The 25,021-nt window shown below is 33.5% G+C and overlaps 1 pseudogene; it reads left to right on the plus strand.

Moving 5' to 3' along the window:
* The first annotated feature begins 1,392 nt into the window (after positions 1 to 1,392).
* LOC100010913 (mortality factor 4-like protein 1) lies at positions 1,393 to 2,898 on the plus strand (annotated as a pseudogene).
* The last annotated feature ends 22,123 nt before the right edge of the window (positions 2,899 to 25,021 follow it).

Consider the following 25,021-nt stretch of genomic DNA (forward strand, 5'->3'; position numbering starts at 1 on the left):
AAAATATTAATGATTCAATATTTTCATAACAAAATTAGGGTTGGATCAATATGTTTATTATCTGGGTGATCATGAGTATGTCACTTCATTTCTCAGTCTTATTTTCTTCCTTTGTAAAATGTGATTAAAAATTGAACAACAAAAACTCAAAAGCTTATTGTGAGATATTCAGTAAGAGAAGATGCATAGCTAATAGTCATCAAGAAAATCTTCATGACCACTTCCACAAAATAAGTAGATAAATACAATTTTTAAAAGATGAATTACCTAAAATATACTAAGAACCAAGTAAATGATTATATTTTTATTGAAAGGGAATTTTGGGGTCATGTCACCAACAACTTGTGGATACAGATATTTTCTATAATACTCATAACTTCTTAAATCTCTCCAAAATGGGAATTATGCACAAGAGATAAAGTAATGCCTGCTATCTCCATGGTCTAGTTATTCAATTAATGAACATTTATTAAATACCTAGAATGTGCTCAACACTGTACTAAGTACTGGAGACACAAAAAAGAGTTCAAAGCCAGTCCTGACCTCAGGGAGGGCACAACTTAGTTTTCTAGGGCATCAAAAACCCAAATAAAGTAATTCAATGAATTAAAAATAGAAAAGGTTACTACCAAGCCTCTAACATGCTCAGCACCCATACCATCCACTAATCAGCAGTAGTAACTCACAAACAAGGCCCTGGCATCAACAAAACTCAACTGTAGATCCCCTTTCTTACAATGCCTTGGAATAACAGAAGGCCGAAGCTTGTTCAAGACTGGAGAGCACCCCAAGAGCATGCTATGTTACAAGAGAGTTCAAAAAGAGAACTGACAAACAAAGGGGATTTTGACAGCTTGCCAAGATTCTGCCAAACTGTTTTCTAGTTTTTTTCCAGCAATTTTTGTGAAATAGTGAGATCGTTCCCAAAAATTTCGTATGTTTGTATTTATCAAAAACTAGATTTGCATGGGCTACTACTGGTAGTATTGGTGTGTGAGATTATCTTGCTCCTCCAGCCTGTACAACAGATATTCTAATTATGGACTTTCCTTTTAAATTATGAAAGAGGTAATAAGTAACATGAGACTAATTTTAATTTTCAAATATCGATCAGTCAACTTGGATTTATTAAGTACCTAATATTTGTCAGACATAGTGCTAATAAGCACTAGGAATAGTAAAGCAAAAAAAAAATAGTCCCTATTTTCAAAGAGCTCAAAAATTATCATAATTAAGTAATGATTAAACTTTTTAGAAAAAAGAAACAATATATAAGGAAAATGAGCACTTTTCTATTTTAGAAAAGGTAATCAGGTGCAGGGAGGCAGTGGTGGCAGATGGCTGAGGGAGGAGGCAGAGAAGCAGAAGAAGGAGGATGAGAGTTGCTCATAAATGGCGCTGAAGCAGGACCCAAAGCTCAAATTCCATGAGGGTGAACATGTGTTGTGTTTTCCTGGGCTGCTCCTTTATGAAGCAAAGTGTGTTAAGGTTGCCATAAAGGACAAGCAAGTGAAACACATAAAAAGTAGTTGGAATAAAAACTGGGATGAATGGGTTCCCAGGAGTAGAGTACTCAAATACGCGGACAGCAGTCTTCAGAAACAGTGAGAACTTCAAAAAAGCCAATCAGGAGCAGTATGCAGAAAGGAAGTTGAGAGGAACAGCCCCAGGAAAGAAGACTTCTCCTCTACTGCAGAAAAATGTTGAAGCACTTTTTTCAGAACAAATGGATCACTCGCTCTTTGGAGACCTCTGAAATATCAATGCAGAAAACCAAAAAGAACAAACAAAACTCCTGGAATTGGAGAAGGCAGTTGTACCAGCGGGACAACTCAACCACATCAGAAGAAAAAAGGCTGGAGTGGATCCTATGGTTGGAAGTGGGAAACATTTATGAGCAGTTGAAGTTAAAGTGAATATTCCAGAAGAGCTGAAACCTTGGCTTGCTGGCAATTGGGACCTGATTACCAGACAAAAAGAGCTTCTTTTGTTTTTGTTTTTGTTTGTTTTATTTTTTTTTTCATCTTCCTGCAAAGAAGAATATGGACTCAATTCTAGAAGATTATGCGAGTTACAAGAAATCACGGGGAAACACAGACAACAAGGAGTATGGTGTGAATGAAGTGGTAGCAGGGATCAAATAGTACTTCAATGTCATGCTGGGCACCCAGCTACCCTACAAATTTGAGAGGCCACAGTATTCCTAGGTCCTTCCCGATCACCCCGATGGCCCAATGTCGCAGGTCTGTGGTGCACCTCACCTGCTATGGTTGTTTATGAGAATTGGAGCAATGCTGGCTTCTACTACCCTTGATGAAAACAGTTTGGCTCTGTTGTTAAACAATTTGCATGATTTCTTAAAATATGTGGCGAAGAGTTTCTTCAGCGCTTTTCAGTGTCATTGACTCTGAGTTTGCCCCTACGGAGTATCATCAGAAAGCTGTCTAAGGAGTTGGATACTTTTTGTTCCTTTTGGTCTCTGTTAACCTATCTATCTGCTCTATTAGTCCCTTTCTTGCACACGTATTATACTTTAAAATTGTGTTTATGTAAACTGGACTGATGTTTAAACAAGTCTGTTTTGTTTGAAATAGAAAGTACATAGTGAGGTGCTTTAGCATCCCTTTCAGAGTTGCCACCAGTATTTAAGAACAGACCTGGATAGTGATATTCTGCATATCAGATGTTTCAGTGTCTATTTGACAAAGCTGCTCAAATTCTGATGGTTTCATTCCTTTGACACTAAGCACTTTGATGATCCCCATGAATGCTAAGTGATAAAATTCCTAATTCCTGGTGGCAAAGGTTTAATATGTAGCTCATGACTCATTCATTTGTGCTCATATTTTTTTAGTGCTTGAAGTAAATATGTTGTTCCTCCAAAAAAATATATATATATATATATACCTTTTAATATACATGAGATCTATCTAACCCAACTATTTCCTAAAAATGGATTTTATTTATTTTGGGATGCTAATGTGGATTGAGATCATATTCCTTTTTTTGTCTACAAATATTGAATGACAGAATGTCATGGCTGGAAAGTCCATGACACAATATAGTTTACCATTTTCCTGAACAAAAGAACTTACCTACAAGAAGTCTAATAACTAGTCTTCTAGATTTCGCTTAAATACTTCTATAACATGGAAAATTCACTTCCTCTTCAGAAAGATTGCTAGAATTGGATTTCTCTTATCATTTTAGCTAATCTGATTGTAATGAGAAAATATATCAGAATTATTTTGATTTTCATTTCTCTAATCAACAATGATTTAGAGCATTTTTCACCTAGTTATATTTGGATTTAATTTCTTCATGCAAATACCATCTGTTCACATATTTTGATGATTTATCAACTGAAACAAGACTCATATTCTTAAATATTTGACAAAATTTTTGCTATACATTAAATATAAGACATTTATCCACAAAACTATCTGTGATTTCCCTTCAACTTACTGCTTTCCTTCTAATCTTGGTTATGTTAATTTTATCTGCACAGATTCTTTTCCATTTAAAATAATAAATTTTACAATCCAATATGTCTTGTATTATTTATTCATAAATTCTCCTATGCATAAATTTGGTAGGTGATTTGTTCCCTGCAATATTATTGTGCCATAAGAAATTGTGAACAGTTTAATTTTGGAAAAACATGGAGAGATCTACATGAAATTACAGAGTGAAATGAGCAGAACCAGGAGAACATTATATATACAAATATAAATATTTCTTGAAGAATGACTTATATGTGATCATCTCCAGAGAAAGAACTGATAAAAAGAAATAACATATTTTATATAAAGATATACCTTTTTGTCAAATGATGCCTTCTCTAATGGGAAGAAGGAAGTCAATTGAGCATTTTAATATAACAAACAAATAAGCAAAAAATTATTCTTTACTTTCCTTATATCAAGCTTAAAAATGTCTTTTTACAACTTTGATCCATAAAGTTGAGTTCTACCATCTGGGTAAAGAGTAACATATTTAATATTTCTTTATTGGGACAGGACCTCAAATATTAGAAAAATTTCCCTTGGATTGCACTCTTCTCTAGAATAAAAAAACATCTTCAGTTCCTTCAATTCATCTTTATAAGGCATGACTTAGAAGCTTTTAAATATTATGATTGTTGGTCTCTATAATCAAGTTAACAATCATGTATCAATCACCTACTCTGTGTTAAATGCCAGAGATAAAACGACAAAAAACAGAAAACAAAAACAAACAAATGACAATAGAACTAAAGGAATCCATGATGTCACAGAACTCTTACCTTAATTTAAGGGAGGGGGGTAAATTTAGAAAAAAAAATGTGAATGGAATAACTTTTAGAGATAAGCAGTATGCTTTCCACCTTACAAATTTCATTCCAAAAATGTGGCTGGCAATTCTCAACTGAAAGATTCAGATGTGCAGTGCCCTAATTTATACAGAATGCAATGGTATTATCAACTACTCATTCTTGGACATAATGCCTTTCAATGCATCTAAACAAAACATTAGCTTTACTCATTCCATATCATACATGTTGGATTATATAGAATTTATAGTTTCCTGAGACAATCACGTCTCATATCAACTTCTACAGCTCCTAAATTTTTGATGTCTCTTTTTAACCCAATTGTTGGAATTTAAATTTATTCCAATTACAATGAATCTTACAAGATTTAGATCAAGGTCTAGCTTGTAAAATCAATCATTTTAGACCGAGATAGTCATCCAAATTGTTAACTATCCCAGACTTAGCTTTATGTGGTTGGAAAATGTAATAAGCATCCATCTCTATGTTCATCTGATAAATTAATGACAAAAAGATTCAAATAGCTGAGGGCTAAAAGCATATACGCCATGTATTCCCTGCTCTCCCCCCACACTGGCCATGGGGCAATTAAGCACAGATAAGGACCTCACATATTTGAGGTAATCAGTTGATGTCTCCTATAACTTTAGGTAATACTAAAACAACCTACAAACATTAACTTTGTCTCTTTTGAGGCTTTTGTATTCGTAGAAACAAATGAAATTTTTGGCAATATGCTCTTTGCCTACTTCAGTCTTAAAAAGTTAATGAAGTAAATTAATTCAGATAGAGACTAATTCTTAATGACAGAGGAATTTCAGTGCCTCATTCGATGTCCTTATACAGTGATGCAGACACATATACATCAGAAATTCAAATAGAATAATGTATTAAACCAAAAGCTGATATGTTTATATTTGTGTGTATGTGAATATATAAATACACATGTATGTATGTTTATATATATACATATTAATTCATATGTATATGTGAAACACATAGATATAAATAAGTATGTATGCACACATACATGTATATGTTTTTCTATGTCTACTTACTTTGGATACAAACACCCATTTGAAATATAGAAGTTATCGATCCCAGATGTTGTCAAGCACTATGTATAAGAGAAACCTTTAATATAATCCTGTACAATCTATAACTGATTTTTAAACTCATAGGAAATTATTAAACATGAAATATCTGAGCAAAATATCCTTTTAAAATTATGCTGCTTATAAATATACTCCTTATCCTTCCTCCCCCCATAGTATAACTGCCAAAATCTGGTGCTTAGTACTATTTCCCATTTGCTAAATAGTCAAAACTACTTCTTTGTAATTTAAATTATACAGATCATGAATTTGCATAGGCTACAGTGAAAGAAGGAATTTTGAAACTACACAAAAGCATCACATTTAGATTTAGAACAGAATACATTAATCTTTTGCAGAATGCTCCCCATTGAAACTCAAGACCTTACACTATTCTTGGGGTGAGTCATTCTGTAAAACCTTCAATTGATTTTTCAACAGTGGGATGGTACCACATTGAACAAAGCCCATATAACACTGTGAAAAAGGGTAATATACACACATTGAATCTTCTGACTTGACTCTAATTTAGTTATGTTATATGAAGATCAATTTTTAGCTCAAAAAAGGAGTAATGTTGAACAAAAACTCTTTTTGCATGCCATAATCTTTAGACTAAACATTAAAATTATTTTCCAGTGATTAAGAGAAAGTTATTTTATGTTGCTATAAAAATCTATCCCCTTTTTTCCCCAACCCCTCCAGCTTAGTAGACAAAACAAGTGAAAGAAAAACAACTTGAAATTAAATTACAATAAAATTCGAATCATATTTTTTTGAGAAGCAAAGAATGCCAAAGTAAGGGATGATTTTTAAATCAAGCATTTATTAAGCAAGTATAACACATCACACACTATGCTAAGTATTTTACAGTTTTTACATTATTTTATCCTTGCAACAACACTGGGTCATATGTACTATTATTTATTATTCGCTTGCCCAGGCTAACACAAGTAATGTTTGAGGTCAGATTATTTAATTTAAATTTTACTGATTATAAGTCTGGTGCTTTAACCATGGCATCAATAAGAAACCTCAATATAGTGATAAGATCAAGATTTAGAATGAGTAAGTAATCACATCATGAACATTAAGCTGCCTTTATATTGCATCCATGGCAGACAATCATGGTCCTACAAGCAACAAAGATATAATACAGGATGCTGCTCTTTGTACTAGTTAGACAGATGCACCAAAGTTGATCATCAGATTTTGAAAGTATCTATTAAAATTTTATGTTTTTTCATTAAATGTACAAAACCACATAAATTGTTAACTGAAATTATAATAGGGAAACAAGCAAGTTAATCATAATACATATATCAGGAAGAGACTTTAAAGGGAAGCTATTCAAATGAACTCAATTTACAGATGAGGGAATGGGGTACAGAATAGTGAACTATCTTTCTCCTCTGTCAATATTGCCTTTCATTCCATTAGGAACTCTTTTACATTTCCATTGTATTCATTTTTGTAAGGGAATAATCTTATAAAAACAAAACCCCAAAACATATATCTAAATAAACAAGTGATCAACTATGTTTTCATCTGCATTTCTGCTCCAACAGTTCTTTCTCTGGAGGTAACATTCTTTTTCATATATCCCTCAGAATTGCTGTTAGTAGAAGTCTATCATATTTGATCATTCTACAATATTTCAGTTACTGTGCATAATTGTCTCTTGGTTCTGCCTATTGCACTCTGCCTCAGTTCAAGTAGATATTTTCAGCTCTTTCTGAAATCGTCCTGTTCATCATTCCTTATAGCACATAGTATTCCATCACTATTATATACAACAATTTGATTAGCCATTCCCCAATTGAGGGACATGCCTTTAGTTTCCAATTGCCACTACAAAATGAGCAGCTATAAACATGTTTGTACAGATCCTTTCCCATTTTTTATCTCTTTGGGATACAGACCAAATTGTGGTATTACTGGATCAAAAGGTTTATGTTCTTTTTATAGCCCTTTAGGAATAATTCTAAGTTGTCCACCAGAATGATTGAATCTGTTCACAACTCCATCGACAATCTCCACAACTCCAAGGACACATTAGTGTCCTTATTTTGTCACATTCCCTCCAACATTTATCATTTTCTTTTACTGCCATATTGGTCAATATGATAGATGCAAGGTGGTACCTAAGAGTTGATTTAATTTGCATTTTTCTAATCAAGAGGGAGTGAGAACATTTTTTCATGTGATTATTGATAACTTTAATATTTGTCAGAGAAATTTGTTATAAATTTCCCAGTTTGTTTTTCCTTTCTAATCTTAGTTAAAATAATTTTGTTTGTATAATTTTTTAATTTAATATAATAAAAAGTATTCATTTTACATCTTATAATGTTCTCTATCACTTCTTAGGTCATTAATTCTTTCCCTTCCCCATAAATCTGACAGGTAAGCTATTCTATGTTCCCTTAATTAACTCATAGGTCATGCTTTATGTTTAAATCATATACAAAGTTTGACCTTATCTTGGTATAGTGTGTGAGATATTGATCTAAACTAATTTTTTGCCACACTGCTTTCCAATTTTCTCAAACAGTTTTTGCAAAATGGTGAGTTCTTATCCCAAAATCTGAGATCTTTGGGTTTATCAAATATTCAATTTCTTAGGTCAATTACTCCAAATCAATTCCATTTATCTGCCCATTAGGAACCCTTGAAGAAAAAATGCACTTGCTTCTTTTTCAGAAACTTCTGTTCTCAATTCTTATTCTTCCTTATAACAGTAAGAAGAGCTGAGAACTCCAACATTCCAATACCTGTCCAACAACTTTTATGAATATCATCATTATTACAGATCCACCAAATAATCAGAGAAGCAAGATTTCAGCCAATGACAGGGTGGGGTAGAAGTAAAAAAGTATGAGTAATCCACAGAAAAAGAAAAAAGAAAAGAAATTATAATTCATGGCTTCTATCCCATTAATGAATTAAGGGCAAATGGAACAGAGGAGGACTGAGGAACACCAAGCAAAAATGCAAAAATTGGACTCCAATATATTGGACTCAGGCTTTGGAAGAATTCAAAACACAATTCAAAAAACAGTGAAGAGAGGCTGAAGAAAATTTGGAAAAGAACTTAAAACAAAAAAACAAGTCATCTGGAAACAGAACCATATTAACTAAAACAAGAAAATAGTGTCTTAAAAGCCAGAACTGATCAGCTTGAAATGAGGAAAAGAAAGTAAAAGATGTCCTACAAAGAAAAAACAGACCAGAAGAAGGTTGACCAAAAAGGCAGGGTTAAAATTCAGTCTTTAAAAATTAGAATCCAACAACTAGAAGCAAATGACTTCACAAAGCAGCAAGAGTCTATAAAACAAAATCAAAAGAAAGAAAAAAATTGAGGAAAATATGAAACTCCTCATTGATAAAACTATTGGAATGGAAAATAGATCCAGAAGAGACAATTTAAGAATTATTGGACTATGAGAAAATCATGACAAAAGAAAAAGCCTGGTCATTATTCTACAGGAAATTATCCAAGAAAACTGCCCCAAAATTCTTGAACAAGAGGAAAAAGTGGAGATTTAAAGAATTCACACATCACCTCCTATATGCTCAAGAATGATATAGCTAAAATCAAGAGCTACTAGACCAAGGAAAAGATACTAGAAGCTTCTAAGAAGAAATCATTCCACTATCATATGGTATTCCAGAAAGCAAGGGAACTGGGTCTACAAGCAAGAATCATCTACCTCACAAAACTGACTATATTCTTACAGGGGAAAGTATGGTCATTTAATAAAATAGAAGGTATCCAAGCATTCCTAAAGAAAAGACTTGACTTTTCTTTAAAACAGAAAATTTGATGCCCAAACAGAGAACTCAAGAGAATCACCAAAAGGTAATTAAGAAAGGGGGAAAACACCTGTTTTTAAGGTACCCAATAAGTTCAAATGATTTGTATTCCTATAAGAAAAGGTGATATTGGTAACTCTTAAAAATTCTTATTATCATAAGTGTAGCTAGAAGTATATTAAGAGGGAACAGTGACAAACTGTGTAGGATGAAATATATATGTATATACATACATATTTCTATGGGTAAAAAAGAAGATAATACCAAGAGAAATGGGAAAACAGATAAAATGGAGTAAATTTATATTTCATAAAGAAGCACATGGGGGGAGTAGTTGAGAAGACCAATTCAATGGAAGGGTGAAAGAGGTTGGTCTTTCTCCAAGAAAATTTTAATTGTTACAGTGGGAAAGACTAGAAAAGTTCAAATGAAAGGAAAACTACAAGTTCAAATTCAAATACAATCATCATCATCGTCATCATCATCATCATCATCATCAACACCATCATCAACACCATCATCATCAACATCATCAACATTACCCACAAGATTATCAGCAACGTCAGTAACAACACCAATGTCATTAACAGCACCTTCAATAGCATTGTCAACCACATCATCATAATCAACAACAATTATCAACTTCATCAACATCATCATCATCATCATCATCATCATCATCATCATCATCAACATTGGCATCTAACTATGCATATTTTCCTGGTCCAGAAAAGATTTTTTCTTAGTGGTATAACCTAATTGCATACTATGCAGAGTACTGAATGAGAGCCAAAAGACCTAAACTCTAGACTTGTAAGTCACTATGTATCCTTTGGGGGTAAAAAGAAAGCCTTCTTTCCCTCTTTCCCACCATCCTTCTTTCATTCCTTTCCATTTCAACCTGTCCTCCAGACAATAATCAATCTGGTATACATTTTACATATATAATCATATAAAATAATTTTCCATATTAGTCATTTTGGGGAAGAGGGCTCAAATAAAAGAAAAGAAGAAAGTGAAATATAGTATGTTTCAGTCTACATTCAGACTCCATCAGTTCTTTCTCTGAAGGCAAATGCCTTTTTTCATCAGGAAACTCTGGGAATGCCTTGGATCACTGCATTACTAAGAATATATAGGTCATTCACAGTCACTAATCAAAAAAATTGCTGTTACTATATACAACTTCTAGTTCTGCTCACTTCACTTTGTATCAGTTCATATAAGTCATTCTAGCTTTTTCTGAAATCATCCTGTTTCTTATAGTAAAAAAGTAAAACTGGTGCTTTTAAGATAATAATATGTTCAAAGGCAATTTAATTTCAGACTGGCTATAGAAAATAAATTAGTTACCTTTACTGGCCTTATTTAGCTTGTCTTTAAGGGAACTGATACTCATTAGTCCTTTTGAGTACTAATCTACTAAGTTTTCATAAATCTTCAAAAATAATACAAAAAGGTATGATATGAGTCAAGACCAGTACTAGTCAAGTACAAATGTCTCTATATATCTTACTTTTTTGATGTAGTAATATATCTAGTCACCAAAGTGTGTTTTCATTATTTTTATAACCTATATGCAATTTAATTCAACAAATAGTTATATAGTATTTCCTTTTTCAAAGTCATGTTATATCAATGATTTTACCATCACTGGAAAGAATAGAAATTAAATAGTTTCTTTCTGTGCCTCATAGCAATAAAAAGTAATTTAAATAAAAATCATCATTACCCTACACCAAGATAAATTCAAAATGGGTGAATGACTTGAACATAAAGAAGGAAACTATAAGAAATTTAGGCGAACACAGAATAGTATACATGTCAGACCTTTGGGAAGGGAAATACTTCAAAACCAAGCAAGAATTAGAAAGAGTTACAAAATGCAAAATAAATAATCTGGATTACATCAAATTAAAAAGTTTTTGTACAAACAAAACCAATGTAACCAAAATCAGAAGGGTAGCAACAAATTGGGAAACAATCTTCATAAAAACCTCTGACAAAGGTTTAATTACTCAAATTTATAAAGAACTAAATCAATTGTACAAAAAATCAAGCCATTCTCCAATTGACAAATGGGCAAGGGACATGAACAGGCAGTTCTCAACCAAAGAAATCAAAACTATTAATAAGCACATGAAAAAGTGCTCTACATCTCTTATAATCAGAGAGATGCAAATCAAAACAACTCTGAGGTATCACCTCACACCTAGCAGATTGGCTAACATGACAGCTATGCAAAGTAATGAATGCTGGAGGGGTTGTGGCAAAGTGGGGACCTTAATTCATTGCTGGTGGAGTTGTGAATTGATCCAACCATTCTGGAAGGCAATTTGGAACTATGTCCAAAGGGTGATAAAAGACTGTCTGCCCTTTGATCCAGCCATAGCACTGCTGGGCTTGTACCCCAAAGAGATAATGGACAAAAAGACTTGTACAAGAATATTCATAGCTGCGCTCTTTGTGGTGGCCAAAAATTGGAAAATTAGGGGATGCCCTTCAATTGGAGAATGGCTGAACAAATTGTGGTATATGTTGGTGATGGAGTACTATTGTGCTAAAAGGAATAATAAAGTGGAGGAATTCCATGGAGACTGGAACAACCTCCAGGAAGTGATGCAGAGCAAAAGGAGCAGAACCAGGAAAACATTATACACAGAGACTGATACATTGTGGTAAAATCGAAGGTGATGGACTTCTCCATTAGTATCAATGTAATTTCCCTGAACAATCTGCAGGGATCTAAAAAAAAAATACTACCCACAAGCAGAGGATAAACTGTGGGAGTAAAAACACCGATGAAAAGCAACTGCTTGACTACAGGGTTGGAGGAGATAAGACTGAGGAGAGACTCTAAATGAACACTATAATGCAAATTCCAACAACAGGGAAATGGGTTCGAGTCATGAACACATGTGAAAACCAGTGGAATCATGCATCGGCTATGGGAGAGGGAAAGGCGGGGGGGGGGCGGGGGGGGAGGAAAAGAAAATGATCCTTGTTTCCAGTGAATAATGTATGAAAACAACCAAATAAAATAATGTTCAAATAAAAAAAATAAAAATAAAAATAAATAAAAAAATTTTAAAAATCATCATTATTAACAAATAGTATGTGTTCAGTGACATTACTTTTTCAGAAACTTTGAAATTAGTGGTATCAATAACATAAAACATGTAGAGATAAATTTAAGAAAAAGAGAATGAAATCTTACCACCAGCAGTATAATATGTCTATCTCAGTCTCTTACATCAAGAAAAAGGGAAGGACACTTTCAAACTGATGAAGAAGTTGAGTGTAGTGGAGGGGAAAGCTCTAGATACTAAAAAGAAACCAATATTAAAAGATAAAGACTTTGCATCCCCATACCTTGGACATAATTTACACTTAATGAATACACTATAGTACACATGAATGTGTGTTGTATTGAATATGTTAGTTTCTAGAACTGGATTCCAGTAATCCTAGTCTTCCTACTGTGGAAATTAAAAAAAAATAGAAACAGGAAAGAATATAGAAATATCCTTACAATTTTACTTAGCACTAAATTATTCCCTTCACAAATATTTCTACATGTCATTCTTGAGGACCTAAAATTATTATAATATATATATATAATATATAATATAATATAATATAATAATATAATAATAAAATATATTATAATATGAGAAAAAATAATTTCATTTGAAGATAGAGGTATAATTAATAAAATTTAAAAGCCTCCTTAAAATTATGCTTTTGATATTTTTAATACTGGTAAAATAATTCTATAAATGGTTACCTTTACATTCCGCCTTTCATTCCTCCTTCCTTCCTCCCTCCATCCATGAGTCACTCTCGCCCTTCCTTCTTTCCTTCCTTCCTTCCTTCCTTCCTACATTTATTGAACAGGTATCAGGATTGATAGAAATCTACTTTGTAGGTTTGGGCTGTGGGATTCTGGGGAAATGATGTCACCAAAGGGACACAAGGAGAATATTAGGAATGGAAGAAATTGCTAAAGTTTTATCACTCCACTTGGGATAGACTCTATTTCAAACAGGGCCAGAACAAATAGATACTGTAAATGAGTTATTTTTCTCAAAAGGTTTCAAATGAAGAAAGATGTGCTTCATATAACTTAAGATAATTTATTCATTTTAATCACAGATAGGGTGTTAAATGAACTTTATTCCTTAAAATATCAGAATAAATATCATATTTAAATTCAGTAGTTTGGAGTATGTTAGATATTAGAAAAAGACCCAAGAATGACCCATATTAGGGCAACAATTTACGACAGTCTATCACTTTAGGATTCTAATTATATACACATGTGTATTATGCTCAAATATTCTGATATCTTCATGTTTTTTCCCTTTACTTAAAATAACCAAGAGAATAGTGTATATACTATCAGCAATATTGTTTCATGACCAATCATGAATGACAGATATTCTCAGCAATACAGTGATCAAAGACAATCCTGAAGAATTTCTGATGAAAAATGATATCCATCTCCAGAGAAAATACTGATATATTCTGAATGCAGATCAAAGAATACTCTTTTCATTTTCTGTATTTGTTTCTTTTTTTCCTTTGAATAGGTGTCTTCTTCAACAGCATGGCAAATATAGGTATATGACTTGCATGATATCACATAATCTATATAATACTGCTTACTGTCTTAGGGAAGAAGGAGGGAGGGAAAGAGACAATTTGGAATTCAAAATTTTAGAAAACTTGCTAATTTTCTACCTTTAATTGAGAAGAATAAAATATTGAAAGATGATAAAAAATACAAAAAAAGTATCAGTCAAAAAATTTCCTAGCTACTTTCTTTGTACCATGCCCTGTTGTGAGAGTTGGATTTATAGGATCATGTGCTGAAGTGATAACAGACACCTGAGTTTTTATTTTGGGGGGTTCTAAAGTAATAAAATTAGGAAAGAAAGATACCTGTAAAAATGCATTACCAAAAAAATTGAGTGGTACGTAGAGGAGAGGAAGAAGTAATGTAATGAGTTTTAGCATTTAAATGAAAACTGAATGAAAATTCTCATGGCTATTACACTATTTTTACATAATGTAAAAGTGATTTGATATTTTCCCTTTTACACCTAAAATGAAAGATGCTTTAGCTTAATGCAAAGAAAGTAGAATTCTTTGCAAATTTATTTTAGTGACTCAACAATATAATGCTGTTTGAAAAAATATTGAACCTCAGTGTGAAATATTCATTGAAGCAGATAATTGTGTGTGCTCACTTGAGCATCTCCATTAGAATCTGATCTTCTTCTATCCCCATTAATAATCTGGATAACTTAATATAATGGTTTATATTTAGAAACCAACCTAAAACAATCTTCTTCTAGAGTTGATCACATATATAGATGAAAAGAATGAAGTCATGTAATAGTATTAGCTTTCTAAGCAATACATTTCGCTATCTTTCCTATCTCGTCTGAAAGAAGAAACATCAAAGATGTCAAAATTAAGTGTGAATAAAGCTAGTTTAGAAACCTTTGGATGAATTTTCGGTGATATTGAACTTTTTAATAAACTTAGCTAAATATTCCCTACATGATTTCATAATGTTTTAATATACATAAAATAATTTGTTTAATCTTCCACCTCATTCAAGTGAAACTCAATTTATATGAATACCTGAAAATAATCACCATTATTCTTAGATATGCTAATACCCAAAATTATTAAGTATGTGAAATACTAAGGTCCATATTGGTAACAGAAAGATTAACATTTCAATAACTGAGATGTGAAAATCTATTCAAATGCCTTGGTGATAGCTCCTCAAATCATAAACAAAATATTTGGAAACACCAAGGAGCTAACAGTTCTTCTGTGAATGTAAGTTGTAATTTGTCTCATTTAAGAGTAATTATCAAGATATTAGGTACCAAGTGCTATTTATTTTTTTGGGCACAACAACTTATGAAGACTGCTCATTATGTAGTTACAATCTGATTTGTTTGAGAATATTCACCAATAAAATAAAAGATCTATGAAACTTCTAGTAAACCAAATAATTCTACCATGCTTCCTAAAGCAGAGAGAAGTTGTTTTGCTTGCCTTGGGTTCCAGAGCTAGAGTTAAACCCATATCTTCTTGCATCCATTCTCATTTTTCTATACACTAAATGTAGTTTTTATTCTTAACTACTTATTAGTTTCAGTTTACTTTAATCTCTTATAGAAGTTCTTAATATGGTATCTGTGAACATTTTTCTTATTCTTATTGCTATATTGTTTTTAAAAATTAGTGATTGTTTTTCAATATCATTTATTTGTGATCATGTATATTTTATCTTGTAGATTTAAAAAAGAATATTCTGAAAAGAAATGGTTTCACCAGTTGTCAGAGGAGTCCAGGACACAAAAACAAGAGAGTCTAGAAAATGTCTTAAATTTGACAGATGTCATATTATATTTTTAAAAAAAGACTTTCTACTAAGCATCTCTCTTGGTGTAAGCCATTAATAGCTTAGGCCAGAGTTGGCCATAAAATATTCTTAGAGAATTTATTGCCTATTCCTGAACCCCTCCAATCAAGTACAAATTAAACCCACTGAATCCCCCATGGAATTTTGGTCTCCACTAGATACTTCAGCTCTGAAAGGTCAGCTTTTGTCTTCTATTAGTGGGGTGCAAGTATCCTTAGCACTTCCAGCTTACTCCACACTATGCCATACTTTCACCCCAATTGCCAGTTCCATTTTATATATTGTTTTGTGCTTTTAGAAACTTCTTGATGGCAGCAACTTCCCAACTTGATTGTATTTGTAACTTTATTACTTAGCACAGTGAAAAGAATGAAATGTCTTAATTTTTTTAATCTATCTTTCCATCAAACTAGCAAGATAGTTATCATAAATATTCAACTAGGGAATGTAATACACCCAGGAAGAAAGCAAAATTAGAGAAATCAGGGAATAAAATCCAAACCTGATTTCATACAGAAGAATTGCTACAAAGTATGTATTTGTTTTTGTTTGTTTTTGCAGCCTCTTTGATTAAGAGGCCAATGTGATGGAGATGTCAGCTAGTGCCCATGTCAGTTTCTTTCCAGAGACTCCCTCTCCCTTCTGGGACCTGATGAAAATTTAGAACCAGGCATGTTGTCTTTCACAGGTAAAAGCCAAAGACCAGGACTTGTTTCTAATCTTTCTCTTTCATGTAAGTGAAAAGCATTGAATAATCCATCTATCAAACAGGAGAGCTTTATGCATTGGGGCTTGAACCACATGTTATATTAACATGTATTATTACATATCTATGAATTCATGTTTATGTTCAATATCTACTCCTCTACCATATACATGTGTGTATTATTCACATACTGTGTATAATATAGGAACATGTTCATGAACATATATGTGAATTAATCACATATATGATGTGTTATACACATGGATACATTTATGTGCAGTTGTGTTTATATGTGACTGTACATGATGTATTAATACTAAAGGAAGAAATAAAATACTCAAGTGAAGAACGTTTTTTTTAAAAGACCTTCTTTGTTTATCCTATGAAAAGTCATGCCTCTCCAGCAAATTTTTTGGGTAACATTTATTTAAATTTATTGACTTTTAGTTCAGCTACTTTGCAAACATATGACTAAAACTATAAACATTCCTTAAATTACTATGGGTTAAATAAATAAATCTGTTAATCACTTTTAGTTGTTTTCAACTCTTTGCAATCCCTTTTGAGGTTTTGGCAAAGACATTGAAGTGATTCATCATTTCCTCCTCAAGCTAATTTTACAGATAAATAGATAAAAATGAGATAAAAAAATGGGTTGTGACTACCCCAGAGTCACACAACTAGTGACTGAAACAATATTTGAACTTGGGAAAATGAGTCTTTCTGACTGCAGGCCTGGCACTATATCTACTGTACCACTTAGCTGCCTTATCTGTTAGTCATTACTAATATAAAAAAATATGTTAGTCATTATTTACAAAAAGAGAATTCAACAGAAAATAGTTTTTTATATTTGTTTTAATTGTACCTACAGTTTACACATTTTCTCTCTTATTCTCATTTTAGATTTTTCTAATTAGTGTTCACTGCTACTCCATTATAGAGAATCTATAGAACAAGAACTCATCCTGAGATTCATATAGTTCTAAAGGGTCCATGAACTTAAATGGTAGAAACACATTTTCTTTTTTCCTTACCTCCACCAGAAATTTAGTATTTCCTTCAAGTATGAATATGGACAATAAATATTTTTGTACCAGGTTCATAGGTTTCACCAGCCAACCAGAGAGCTTCATGATACATAAAAAAGTTAAGAAAGTGCTCTAGAATTAGTCATGGTTTATGTTTTTTCAAGACATATCATGGCAAATTTTATCTTAAGCTGTGGATATTATTAATGACTTGAAGAAAAGAAAAAGATAAACAAGAAGTCAGCTACATATCTAAATATGTTAACAGATGCACTTATCTTATTCTTCAAATTGAGTCCAATGAGTTGTTCAGAACAAAAGAAAGCAAATAATATAAGTTCAATCAGTACTCAAAAATATAAAATGCAAAGACTTTGAGAACATCTTTGAAATATTTCAATTAAAATAAGATCCCAAGTCTGATTAAGTCACAATATTTTTTGTCCCTTCCTTTTTGTTCTAACCAAATTTGAGTCATTTATTATCTGTTAAGAAAATATCAACAAACTCAGAAATAATTGCTGACATTACATTTTTCCAGATCCCCCCTTCATATTTATGCTAGTTTTACAGAACCAGAGAATGGCAGAAGCTAACTGCTCTCAAATGTACCTGACCAAAAGTCTCCTTTGGCATTATCTACAACTGGTCAAACTGCTGCTTGAAAGCCTAAAGGGATGGGGACCTCACTACTTCTAATAATGCCACTCTTCTTTGGAGCATTCTAAGTATGAGGGATTTGCTTTTTTGCCCTTACCCTAGTCCCAACTGTCTCACAGGAACTCTCATCCATTGTTTTTAGTTCTGAGTTTTGGAGCCAAGAAACTCAATTTAATCTCTCTCCCAAGTCTTTCAAATTCTTGAAAACAGATTTCATGTCCTCCCATACGTCTCCTCTTATCCAGTCTAACCATACTAATTGTTCATCTCTGGATATGTAATTTATCAGTTTCTTGCTAAAACTTAGTTCTCAAGATTGAACATATTATTCTCAATGTGGTCTAATTTAGTCAAAGTTCAGTGGAAACATTACTGATTGCACTGATGGGCAGGCTTGAAAAGATTCCAATGTGTATATTGTTCTGGATATTATACTTCTTTCAGTGCAGACAATGGTATTAATAGGGCCACCAAATGTCATTATTGACTCATTTAGAACCTGTAGTATACCAATCCTGTTGAATGGACCCCAAAAGGTGGATTTTTAGGAAGATAATGGATCAGCTGGTAGGCAGGAATGACTCAGTTATAATGCACACATGTATGTAAGTTCTCAGAATCATTGGCCAATTTGCTTTCTCTCTCTCTCCTCATCCCTTTTCCCCTTCCCTTCCTCCTTCCCTGCCCTTCTCCCCCACCTCCACACATATACACACACATGCAGACACACATGTACACACACATGCACAAACACATTGAGGACCTCCTATATCTGAACAAATATACAATATAAAATCTATTTTCCTAAGTGGCTATGTAGTTTAGGTGCTTCTATATTTATCAAGTTGATTTATAAAACCAAGGTGCAGAAATTTCTACTTACCACTACATTAAATTTAATTTCATAAACCTTAGCTTATATTTCTAAGTGACAAATATCTCTTGGGGTTTTGTTACAAGGGAATCACTTTAAAAGACTGATATATATTAATTTAAGGTCGCCAAGGAATCAGCTATGTAATTCCTAAATGAAAAACTCAAGTCAGCCGTCAGCCTTTTTTGGAGTTTAATTACAATAGGAGCAAGAAAGGAATTAGAGATATATATATATAGAGAGAGAAAGGGGAGAGAAGGGAATAGGGCTTAAATACCCCTTCTGTTTAGGCTGGGCCAAAAGGCCCAAGCCCTTAGATAGCTGGGGCAAAGAAAAGAGATCAGTCCCTATTACTCACGTGTCCAAAATGGAGAAACAGTCTCAGAGGCCCCCACCTTCAGCTTCCTTCAGAGCAAGCTTCCTCAGAGCCCAGGAACAACACCGACCCAAAAAATCCACCCCCTTCAGTCTCCAGACCCTCCTATCTTTCAGGACACCATCCAAGTTGCCTCCCCTCAGTCCTCACATCTACCAATCACTCTTCATCAATTTCCCTGTCAATGGAGGCTCTCGCTTAACCCAGGACCGCCCAGAGGTTTCTGGCTTTTGCACATGTCTGTTGAAGGTCATATTTTTCAAATGATTAAATCTTTACTCCTTTGTTCCAGCCCTTTCTAAATCCTGTTAACTTGAGTATGGTAGAGATTGGAATAATTAAATTTTGATCTAGGCTGCAGCCCTTACTCAATCCTATTAGGACTGAATAGGGTGGAGTATCTCCATTGTATCAATTCTAAAATCAATCAAGACTCAAAGAAATTCCTGTTCTATGCTCAAGCATAGGTCAAAGTCCTTTCCATTGTTCAGCAAAGGGTTTCTGTCCTAAAGTAATCTTAAGAAGGAAGAGAAGGAACCTCCCATGCCAATGGAGTTCCCATTCCAATAGACTATCAGTAAGAAATTTTCCAAGTATGAAATATCCCAATGGTGAAATTTCCAACATTTATAAGTCTAAGGAAATTTGAGGTTTACAATCCCCCCTGATGATCATTGGGAGACTAGTCTCCCCATTGATCATTTAACATAATCATTTTGTAGTTCTAAATTCACTTCTAACTAAAGATATACACAATATTCAATTTTCTAAGAGAAATTAGAATAGTGAGAGAGGAAATAGAAAAGAAAAGAAAGCAAAACCAATGTTTGCTAGGCGCATTGACAGAAAGCCAAATTAGGGGCAGTCCCTTTTGGCATAAATGTTACAATAAATGTTCAATCAAAAGTTCAGTCCAATCAATCACATCCAAAGTTCATTCTTGATCTTCTTGATGAAGTGTAGGGTTTTTTGGCATCTTTCTGCAACAGTTCATTCTCTGGATATAAAAGTTTCAAGCTTCTTTCTTGAAGATCTTTTCTCGAACAAAATCAAAATCTTTGAAAATTTTTTATAACAGTAAAATCTTAAACAAAAGTCTTGGATTTTTATAAAAATAAAATCTCAAACAAAAAAATTCAAAAATTCTTAGATTTTAAATTAAAATACAATCCCCCCTGAAGTAAGTATTTAAATATATATATATATATATATATATATATATATATATATATATATATATATATATATATATATATATATATATATATATATATCAAGTTTAGCTCAGAATGCAATGTTCAGTTATGGGGGTGTATGTGTCAATTATCAAAAGAATAGAAAAATAATCAAAAACATAAGAAAAATTCAAAATAGACCTTGTATAGGTCCAGTTTAAAGTAATTTCTATCCCACAAGTATGTAGGACAGAATGCAGTAATATTTCACTTAGCCATTTGTAGCCAAGACTACAGGAAGTTGCCATAATATAAGAAGAAAATAATTAGAATTCTATTTTGATGGGGAAATGTCATTCCCTTGTCTGATTTTTTTCCTTCAGAGATATAGGGAGCCAGCATGATAGTCAAGCTTTGTACTTGTTTGAGTACCTCGAAAGGAGTGTAGATACAAGGAAGTCCTACGACTTAAACATAAGTTAAGCTTCGCAACCTTGAGTCTCACTTTAATATTTCATGTGTGCTCTATTGGCACTATTCAGGTTTAGTCTGTGCTCCTTGTTTTTATCCCTTTTCCTGGAATCAGACACAAACATTAATCACAGTCCTATAATATTTTATCAATAAATGGCAGGTTCCCATAGTTTAAAGCTTTTAGGCATATATTGATATTATAGCAAGAGTATATATATTAACTTGTATTACTGCAGGGAAAAAAATAATATTAATATTAATTATGTGTACCTTCAGTACAAAAAATGAGAAAAAAATCAAATATTCTGATAAAAAATAAAAGAAAAGAAATAAGAAAAAATAAGAAAAAAAATCAGTAATTCAATATATTCTTGAGAGAAAAAAAACCAGCATCCATTTGTCTATGGATTATTATCTCCAATTCTTATGATAAGATAGAGTCACAATTCATATGATAGGATAGAGTCAATCAGTCTCAGCAGAAGATGCTTTCTTCACATGTGAGCAGTGAATCCAAGAGTCTCTTTCTCCAATCTTTATAGATGTTGGAGTAGTTAATAATATTTGGAATGGTCCTTCCCATGAAGGTTGAGTTGCTCCAGTTCGCTTGAAATTCTTGATATAAACTTTATCTCCTGGGTTCAGGTCATGCAGAGAAAAGTCTAATGGTCCAGCTTGTACTGCAGCTCCGGATTCATGAAGTTCACGTAGTTTGTGCTGTAACTCCTGTATATAGGAAGCAATAGTAATATCTCCCCCTAATAGCGATGTATAAGCCGGGGAGAAAGGCTTAGCCTGTATAGGCGGATGTCCAAAAAGCATCTCAAATGGTGAAATATGTAAGTCTCCTCTAGGCCTGCTTCTAAGATAAAATAGGGCCAGAGGGAGAATTTCAGGCCATTTTAAATGGGTCTCAGTGCATAATTTGCCAATCATAGTCTTAAGTTCTTTATTCATCCTCTCCACTTGGCCTGAGCTCTGGGGGTGATATGGAACATGGAATTTTGGAGTTATCCCCAAGCAAGAATATATTTGATTTAAGACAGAATCGGTAAAATGACTCCCTCTATCGGAGTCAATACGTGCTGGTAGGCCAAAACGAGGAATAATTTCTTTTAAAAGTATCTTTGCAACAAAATCTGCTGTGGCTCGGGTCATAGGAAATGCTTCTGGCCATCTGGTTAGTTGATCTACAATTACTAGACAAAATTTATAACGTCCAGCCTTTGGCATTGTTATGAAATCTATCTGTAGATGTTCAAAAGGTGTGTAAGCCAGAGGACGTCCCCCAAAGGCTTTTCCACGATATGCATGTTGGTTATATGCCTGGCAAATAGGGCAGGCTGAACATACTTTAGAGGCTACAGTAGTTATACCAGGGGCTATCCATACTCTCTTGACAGAGTCCACAATGCCCTGGGTGCCAAAATGACCATTTTTATGAATAGATTGGCAAATTTGGTTATAGAAACTTCTAGGGAGCAGGGGTTTTCCTTCAGGTGACACCCATACTCCATTAATTTGTTTTGCTTTAAATTTTTGTTTCCATTTTTCCACTTCCTTTTCATTATAGGAGAGTGATAAATTTAAATTATCAGTGGTTGTTAATGTTAAAATTAATCCAGGTCCTTCTATGGGTGCTAGTTTTGCAGCGGCATCTGCTCGGTCATTTCCTCTAGAGACAGGGTCAGAGCCACCTGTATGGGCAGAGCAATGAACTACAGCTAGGGCTTTAGGCAGTTTGAGAGCAGAAAGAATTTGGAGGTATCCTTCATTCCTCAATGCCCCTACTTCTTCAGCTGCCATATAATTGTCAAAGAATGTAGTACTCATTTTTATATGTATATTTTGTAATTTCACAAAACACGTGGGGAGCAGGGCAAAGCAACAAACTTTCCACAGGGTTTTTTTTTTTAATCCAGGAAGTTGTTCCTTAAGGGAAAGGATATTTAGAAACAGTTCTTCCAGCCAGGACTTTAGAGTCCTGTTGCTGAGATTTAAAAACAGCTGTTTTCTGTCTATCAGAGTCACACAGCTGGGAAGTATCTGAGGTCCAATTTGAACCCAGGACCTTCTGCCTCTAGGGCTGGCTCTCAATCCGCTGAGCTACCCAGCTGTCCCTTAAGATTAAAGGGAAGAAAAAGAAAAAACTGCTGATTCCAATTTAACTTAAGGAGAAAAGAGAAAAAGTTTTTTATACTCACGTGTTCTAGCAGCTGTGTCTTTAAGCCAAGTTTTTTTTTGTTAAAAAAAAAAGAACTAAGTGGTGAAACAGTATAGTAAAAAGGCAAGGAAAAAGTTTTATTGAGAGGATTCTTTAGACTCCCTTCGTGGTCGCCACAATGTTACAAGGGAATCACTTTAAAAGACTGATATATATTAATTTAAGGTCGCCAAGGAATCAGCTATGTAATTCCTAAATGAAAAACTCAAGTCAGCCGTCAGCCTTTTTTGGAGTTTAATTACAATAGGAGCAAGAAAGGAATTAGAGATATATATAGAGAGAGAGAAAGGGGAGAGAAGGGAATAGGGCTTAAATACCCCTTCTGTTTAGGCTGGGCCAAAAGGCCCAAGCCCTTAGATAGCTGGGGCAAAGAAAAGAGATCAGTCCCTATTACTCACGTGTCCAAAATGGAGAAACAGTCTCAGAGGCCCCCACCTTCAGCTTCCTTCAGAGCAAGCTTCCTCAGAGCCCAGGAACAACACCGACCCAAAAAATCCACCCCCTTCAGTCTCCAGACCCTCCTATCTTTCAGGACACCATCCAAGTTGCCTCCCCTCAGTCCTCACATCTACCAATCACTCTTCATCAATTTCCCTGTCAATGGAGGCTCTCGCTTAACCCAGGACCGCCCAGAGGTTTCTGGCTTTTGCACATGTCTGTTGAAGGTCATATTTTTCAAATGATTAAATCTTTACTCCTTTGTTCCAGCCCTTTCTAAATCCTGTTAACTTGAGTATGGTAGAGATTGGAATAATTAAATTTTGATCTAGGCTGCAGCCCTTACTCAATCCTATTAGGACTGAATAGGGTGGAGTATCTCCATTGTATCAATTCTAAAATCAATCAAGACTCAAAGAAATTCCTGTTCTATGCTCAAGCATAGGTCAAAGTCCTTTCCATTGTTCAGCAAAGGGTTTCTGTCCTAAAGTAATCTTAAGAAGGGAAGAGAAGGAACCTCCCATGCCAATGGAGTTCCCATTCCAATAGACTATCAGTAAGAAATTTTCCAAGTATGAAATATCCCAATGGTGAAATTTCCAACATTTATAAGTCTAAGGAAATTTGAGGTTTACAGTTTGGACTTTACTATCCCATTTATTTGTTATATTTTAGTTTTATATTGTCAGAAAACCTGAAAACCTATCATCTTTGGTTTCATTCAAGTCAATAATAAAAATACTAAACAGCAGAAAGCCAAGGATTAATTTCAGGAATACTCTACTAGAGATGTTCCTCCTGAATAAATCAGAAATTTTAACTAGTTCTGAGCCATGTTTCTATCTTGCCTACAAGGATGACATAAGATACAATGCAGATAGTTCATGTATGTATAAAAAATTCCCCTAATTTATCAGTATAATTAACTTGTCAAAATAGAAAATGTAGTTGGTCTAGCATGACCTGTTCTTGATGACACTATGCTGAATTTTAAAGATCTTTGCTTCTTGCCCCAAATGCTCAAAAAGAATCATTTTATATTTTAAGACTTCATCCAGAATTGAAGATTAATTTATAATTATTTATAAGAGTTCTGAGTAGTTGATTTCCCAATTTTTATTCTTTCATTTCTTCATGTCAGGTTTGTGATATTTTTCTTGAACCCATTATGTCCTTCTAGTTTGCAGTCTATTCCTATGATAGTTTCATTTCTATTTATTCCTTACTGTCAAACAAATATACTACACCAACCTTTTCCCTTTATGTCCCTAGAATCCTTTATGCATATTATGCATATGCATATGCATATTTTCAATAAATCCTTTTCTATCATCACTTTTAACTATTCTAATTTTTCATATACTTCCAGGTCAATTATCTCCTCCTGCTTCTG

Source organism: Monodelphis domestica, chromosome 5 (assembly GCF_027887165.1).
Source record: "Monodelphis domestica isolate mMonDom1 chromosome 5, mMonDom1.pri, whole genome shotgun sequence".
NCBI classification, from domain to species: Eukaryota; Metazoa; Chordata; class Mammalia; order Didelphimorphia; family Didelphidae; genus Monodelphis; species Monodelphis domestica.